Source organism: Castor canadensis, chromosome 7 (genome assembly GCF_047511655.1).
Source record: "Castor canadensis chromosome 7, mCasCan1.hap1v2, whole genome shotgun sequence".
Lineage (NCBI taxonomy): Eukaryota > Metazoa > Chordata > Mammalia > Rodentia > Castoridae > Castor > Castor canadensis.
The window spans coordinates 131,608,993-131,616,634 of NC_133392.1; positions in this window are offsets into that span (position 1 = coordinate 131,608,993).

Sequence of the window (7,642 nt, forward strand, 5' to 3'; positions counted from 1 at the left end):
GAGCAGCCCTGGTGGCAGGCAGGCGGGTGGGCGGGCAGGCATGCTAATCCACCAGCTCCCGGCAGCTCTGGTTACCCGTGGTTTGGGGCCCGAGCAGCCTAGGCTGGGAGTGCCAGCCCAGCCAATGGGTGCTGCCGCTAAGCTACCCTGGCAGAGCCATACAAGGCCTTGCTGCAGCCCAGTCCTGAGCCAGCATAGGGCAGCTCCAATGCTGGCACCCGCCCTGCTCCTGAGCCTGCCAGCCCGGCACGTCCTCGGACTCTGCCTAATCCAGCCTGGGAGCAGGCAGGGCTATGGTGCACGTGCACCAAGCCCAGGGCTCTCCAAGGTCAAGAAGGTGGCACCGCTAGGGCAGAGGCCAGAGTCAGGGCAGGGGCCTAGCCAGTCATAGGGATCCTGGCTGGGGTCAGGGTGATGGAGCCCAGGCCTGGTCCAGGCTGCATCATCCCTTGACACTATTATTCTGTTCTCATCCTGTTGATTTGACTGGTGACCCTTCCTGACTCCTCTGTCTTTCAGAAGATCCCCAACAGAGTTAGTATGTGATCCCCACACTTTCTGGGGTCTTCCCAGCATCTAAACCCTAACCCATTTCATGCATCCCAGGTTTAAGACTGCATGCACCTCTCAGAACTATGGGTGTCCACTCCTGTGCATGTTGTGAGACCCATGCATACATGTCCCCTGTGGACCTGTGTGTGCGCATTGTCACTGTTGTGGGTCTAAGCCTGGGATGGTAGAAGCAGAAGGGGCTGGCAGCGTCTTCTTTTAACAAGCCCTATCTGGTGGCTTCTAAGGACTCTAACTTAATGCTTATAAGATCCCAAGGAGGTAGAAAGTATGGCCCCATTGAGAAGCAGAGAAGCGAAGTCACTGAAAGGTTCTTTACCAAAGGTCCCAGTTCTAGAATTCAACTCTCAAGCCTGTATTTTAGACCTCTGCACCATATAGACTTCCTCCTCTGAATTTTAGATCCTAGAGAGAAGGAGTCTGTCTAGTCACATTTAGACCAAAGTGTGAGTGCAGGAACGAAAGGCACCGTCTGAGTGGATAGATCTTTTTGAGCCCCATCCTTCTGCACTAGCACTGCCCGGAACATGGCCACAGCTGCCCATATGTGCAGCCAACCAGTTTGGAGCTTCTCTGGCCACAACTGACAATTAGACTTGACATAGAAGACAATGAGTTTGAACATCCTCAGGTGTCCTATGTGGGCCAAGCTGCGCTTGGGGCCACCACTGTGGCTCTCTGCAGGGCTACTGACAGGTGAAGAAAGCAAGCCAGCATGGGGGGTGGCAGGCCTGTCTGGCATCAAGCTCTGTTTGCACACCCAAGAAAAGATGAGATAAATATAGACACAGGATTACTCAGACACAGCCTGGGAAAACCGGCTCCTGAGCCCTGGCCCAGCCTCACCTTCAGCAGCCAGCTGCAAGGCCTGCCCCGCCTCTTCTCAGGACTCCCCACTTGGAAGCTTCAGGGCAGCCCTTCTTACCTCCTGGGGACACGACAGAAACTGCAGCCTGGAGAGAATGGGTACTTGCAAGACAGTAGCAGGCAAAGCCAGTGTGAGACTGTACCATGCAAGTCTTCTCTTCATGCTTGGGCATGGCTCCAGTGCAGACTCAGTTTCCCCTTCTGTGTGGTGGGGGTCTGCTAGCCTTCAACTTTCTTTGATCTCCACGTGGAATGGAGCTGGAGACCAGCCAGCCACAAGGGGATGAGGCTGGGATCTCCTGCATAAGACACCATCAGTCAGAGCAGTGTAGGGGTTTGAGGGAAGGCTGAGCCCTCAGCTCCTAGAACCCAGTGGCAGGGACTAAAATCCCACCTGTGCCATTTTTTAGCTGCAGGACTTCAGGAAAGTTAATCTATTGTGCCTCAGTTTCCCATTTCTAAAATGAGAATAATAATGGTCCATTAATAATAATTATAATTATTACATATTATCATATAAATATTGTACAAAGTATAATAATAGCTTAATAAAATATGGCCTCCTGGAATATTGGAGAAGATTAGAGTTACTACATGCAAAAAGCATTTACACCAGGCTCAGACACAGATAAGATTCTATACAAGTATCCACTGCTATCCAGCCCAGGCAGGTGGAGCCTGGGGTCCAGGTGGCCTGAGTGGGTGGTCCAGCGGCCCTCACCTACCAAGGGCACTGCCTGGCCCTGATTGCATAGGACTCACCTGTCTGTGGCCCTTTGCAGCCCCCTGCCTTCCCGCCCTGACCTGATAGCTTCTAGAGTCGGGTAGAAATAGACTTGAATTCTAGCTCCGCCATTTACAAACTGTGTGAACTTGGACAATCAACTGGCCTTCTCTGAGCCTCAAATGGAAGGAATAGTGTTCCTCCCACCCGTCTCTGTCCTGGGATTGGTATCCAGAACATGCTCAGATGAGCAAATGGCTGTCCATGTTTGATCTCATCCTGACCCCCTTCTCTCACTTCTTCCAACTTCCTCCAGTGGCTATGAGCTCAGCCTGAGAGAGGTCACAGGTCACGCCTGGGTACACAATTCTCTGTATCCAAGGGCCCTCTAGTATAGGTATAGGAAGCATTGCTCATAGGTTCATGGGACCCCTGGGGATCTATGCTCCCTTCTGCACACTAGTCCCCCTGAATTGCATGCATGCATGTCCACATGGATGTCCAAACCACCCGTGTGCATACCTGCCAGTGCACACACACACACTGATACACACACGGACACACAGGGGCACAGCCATACATGGGCACAGAGAGGCAGGTGCCTGCAGGTGTGTCCCCAAACATCCTAGCCAGCATGCACATATGTCCTAACCAGGCCCAGTCCCAAGGTGGCCGTCTTCATGACAGAGGAATGCAGACAGCTGGGGATCCTCTGCCAGCGGACGTGAGGGAGAGGCTGAGGGGAAACCACACAGGCAGGAATCCAGGCAGGCGTGCCAGGCTAAGGTGGGGCCTCGAGTGCTAGGAGTTGTGTGGGGCAGGGAAGGGGACACGTGCAGACACGTGCTTGTTCCAGTCTCTTCTGTTACCCTGTGTCCTCGAGGCTTCTGGATCTTACAGGCCAAAGAGGTTCAGAGGCCATCAGCCTCCACTTGAGGTCGATCACAGGTTCTACCTGTCCTACTGTGCCATGTGACAAGACTCTGTCACTGTCTCTCTTTCTCTCTCTCAGCTGCAGTGGCTGGGCCTGAGCTGTGAAGAGGCCATACCAAATAGTCTTCCTCACAGAGGGACCAGAAAAATCTCAGACCACAGAGATTGCAAGAGGAGGATTGTTGTCCCTGACACGACAGCAAAAGTCAAGGGAGATGGTGACCATGTAGAAGTCACTATAATTCTTCTGGTGCCAGGCTAGGGGCGGGGGCCAATGCTAACCCAACAGCTTCTGTGTGCCAAGATGTTTGCATGTGCAAACTCCCTGGTGCTCATTAAAGGGAACCTGCTCCTCATTTATGGATGCAGAATTCAAGGGGCCCTGAAGTCCCAGAACTGGCTGATCTGTGTCTAACCACTGTGCTGTGCAGTCTCTTGCCTTTGTGCACAGTTCATACACTGGTACAGAGGCTTCCAAAGGAGCTCTCAGTATTGCTGATAGAAGGAAAGGCACTGTCCCAAATTCTAGAACTTATGGCTCCAAGTTGGAGAAGGGCCTCCCTGGACCCCTGAGGCATCAACCTTCCCCAGGTGTATCTGTGCCACCTGTGAGTAAGACCATCACCCAGGAGAGCCAAACAGCCTTTCCTGCCAGTATTCATTACTGGGGACCAGCTGAGACTGAGTGGGGGAAGGGGGGCATGTTTGACTATCAATGTAAGATTGATTAAAAAGCAGGGGGGGTGGTTAATAGACCTGTAATTCCAATACGCAAGAGGTGGAGTTAGGAGGATTTCTAGTTCAAGGCCAGCTAGCCTATATATTGAGACTGTCTCAAAAATCAAAAAGAAAAACAAACAGAAGAAGAAAAGAATCAGGGAAGAAGGAGAAGTAGGAGGAGGAGGAAGAAGAAAAAGAAAAGAAAAGCTAGGACGAGAAAAGCCACTGCAAGGTCAGCCCTGGGGTAAGGAGAGGTCATCCTTATCTCCTCCATATATGGCCTAAGAAGGACAGAAACCAAGTGTTCCAGATACACTGGCCAGAACTCCAATGAGGACCTGATCACTCGCAGATCCTTGAGGCCAGGATTGACCAAGTGGCCTCCTGTAAAAGCCCTCAGGCCAGCTGGTACTCCCATGCTCCACTCTTGTCTGCTGGGCAGAAGAGTAGGCCATTATGCCCTGATATCAGGGACCTTAGGGAAAGAGTATGCACAAGAAAATCCCAGCCAGAGAAACTTCCCTACAGCCCAGCTCATGGCCCTGTCTGTCTCCTGAAGTCCTACCCAAAGACTTGGCCATTTAGTTCCTGCCCACCAGGGAAGGGGAAGTTAAAATGGAATTCCCCATGTGAAGACAGGGCGGTCATGCAAGGACCTGAAAGGCAAGTGATGTTCCCAAGGCCACAGAGGGCTGGAGGGATTCTGCCTCCTGTGGCTGCTTTCTTTCTCTGAAGAGCCCCAAGTGGAGCCTGAGGACTTCACACTCCATTGGCCACTCTGACCATATCAGCGGCACTCAGCAGCTTGGAGAGCCATGCGAACATTCCAGCCCACACCCACCAGGAAGAAGGGGCCCAGTCAGACTGCCCCGGGTTCCTGCTTTGCCAGAACTAGTGTGATAGCTTTTCATCTCCGAGCTTTAATTTCCACAGCAGCGGTGCCTACCAATCGGGGTGGCTCTGGTCATCCACTGGCGATGCATTTGGGAAGATTCAGTCAAAGCCTGGCACACCAGAAACTCTTGGTGTGGCCATCCATAGCTTGTGAAGACGTCTCAAGATCTCTACACTCCTTCCCAAAGCACTTCTAAGCTTGTGACCTCATCACCCAGCACAGGGAAGTACAAGATGGCCATGTCACCTTATTTGCCATCTGGACCTGCTCAGACCCAGAGAGATGAGTGGCTAGGGGTAAACGCCCAGCAAGGTAGAGGAAGGGCTTAAGGAAGGACTGATTCCTTCCTTCCTTCTCCCACTCCATGTGCAGAACAGGCCACAGGCCCCAAACACCTTCCACAGGGCAGCTTCAGGGCCTCGCTGGGCCATTCGAGGGCCCACTGGCGCTTCCAGGGCAACTGATTGCCTGGTCCTGGGTAGATCGCCTCATTTTTGGAGGACTTGTTACTCTGTGACCCAAGACTGTGCTGCCTGGGGCATTAGGGCCAGACCGCCTGCAGCCTTGTGGGCTGCCAGCAGGGCCAGTGGGGCCTTGAGCCCAGGAGGGGAGCCCCGGCGGCGGCCCTGAGTGGGGTGCACACGTGGCCGCGCCGCAGCCGCACGGTGATGTCAGCCCCGCCGCGCCCGGGCCCCGGCACGTTCGTTCGTGAGCGAGCGGGGAACAAAGCGTCCTCCGCATTCCTGAGCGCTGACTCACGGCCGGCACGTAGCGCGCCGCCGCAGCGCGCAGCTTTGCCCAAAATTGGTTGTGAGGCGAGGGCGGGCCGAGGGCTACCGCCTGCAGGACCGCCGCCTGGTTGGGCCCCCAGGCCGGAGGTTTACCAAAACGGGCACGAGAGAGAGAAAGGAGACAGAGAGTGGGCCCCCACTGTCCGGGATGCGGGGAGTGGACTGGGAGTGAATGCCTGCTCTCTCAGCCTCAGTCTCTCCATCATCCACGTGGCGATGCTCCAGAGACGGTTGTGAGGACATGGTCTGAATTAGGTCACTCAGTCTTCACGCCTGACCCATGAGAAACATACTATCATCATCATTTTACAGAGCGGGAAACTGAGTCACGAGAAGGTTAAATAAAGAAACTGAAACACAGGCTGACTTGCTCTGTCACTAGTGAGCCACGGGAACTAGGACTTGACCTGGAATATAAGGTTTCAGTATCTGCTTGTGTCCCCTAAAGATCACAACACCTGGCACGAAGTGAGCGCCCTCCTCGCTCCCTGCCACTTGGGGGTTGGGAGCTGGTCAGTGGTGCCCAGGACTGCGCCACTTGGCCCTCACTTCGGCTCTCTTAAGACTATTCCTCACCCTTAGTGGGTCCCGGCAGAAGGGGGCCCTCCAGGGGCTGTTGGGGAAATTACAAGTGGAGATCCAGGTATTAATGCCTGGTGTTAGAAAGAAAACTGACTCAGTTCAACAAACCTGGGTCCCCAGCGCCCCAAGGTCATTCAGGACAACACCAAAGCACAGAGAGGGATTGAGTTAAGCTCCTGACAGGCAGCACATACTGGGATGGGACTCAGGACAGTCAGGGGACACAGGGTCTGCACTTGTCAGAGCTGAAAAATGAGGCAGCTGCTTTCAGAGAAAACAGAAGTCTTTGGAGCTGTGAGGTGTTGGCATCAGAGACCCTCCTGGCCTGAGCTTGAAGAATGAGGTGGACAGCAGATGGCCTTGCTCTCAGGTGTCAAGGCAGACTGGGCAGTTCTTTCTAGGCTGTAGTGTCATGAACATGGGACCACACAGATACAAGTCTCTTGTCCCCAGCAGCCCTCCCCCACACACATTTCCTTCCAATGTTACTCTGACCTCAGGAAAAAGTCAGCTCTTGGCCTGGTGTTCAAGACCCTTGTGGTCTGGCCTGTAGCCTCCTCTCCACTAACTATCCCAAGCCATTCCATTCAGTCCCTGAGGTGCTCCCATACCATTCCAGAAATGCTTTCTGCCTTTGCAGCCTCACTCAAAGGTCCTTTCTGCTGGAAAGCCCTCCAGAGCCTCCAGTCAGAGCCATTACTACTTCCCCTGGGGCCTGTAGCTCCTCATCTGTCCTTCTTTTGGCCAAGAAAAAAGACAATATCGAGCACAGGATGCACACTGGTCCTTAGACTCAGTGCCTTCATCCCAGGCCCTTCACGCTCTCAGCCTCCTTTCCCAGGCAAGTACTAATGCCTTTAGGGGCCCTTTTCCCAAATCCCAGCTGGACCAGAGACCCCCCCAGCCCCACCCCATGTCTGACACAGAGTAGGCTCAGCATACTTGCTGCATGACAGAGACTCAGCCTTGGGGCCTAAGACCCTTCTTTTCCATTCCTAGCTGTGTGACCGTGGACAGCTCATGCACCTCTCTGAACCCCACTCCCAGGCCCCACCCTGTCCACTTCCTCAGGCTCTTAGGAGGATCAAATGAATTAAGGCAGGGAGAGTGCTTGTCACGAGGACACAGCTTGCCACACAGCTGTCATTATCACCAGGTCATTATTACGGACCGCCCTTGTGCCCAAGGCCTGGGCTCCAAGGCTGGGTGGCAGGCAAGCAATGAACTCAGAAGTAGCCGCAGCCCCTGGCTGACTCAGGCTAAGGAGGTCTCAAGAGAAGTGGTTGCTTTGTGGTCAGTGTGAGGCAGCCAGGCCCTTCCTTCTCTTCCTCACTTCCGGGGTTCATCCAAATAGGAGGCCATGAGGCCTTCCAGGCCCATTCAGGGCCTCTTATCTAGGGAGATAAAGGCCTCCTCCCCTTGGATGGGGATCCATTCCACTGGTTACTGCCTGACCTTGGCAACTCTCACCCTCTCTGAGCCAGCCCTGGGGACTGCCTCTCAAGGATGTCAAACACATCTTCCAGGCAGGCATGGTGGGGGCTCGCCCACGGCATCTTG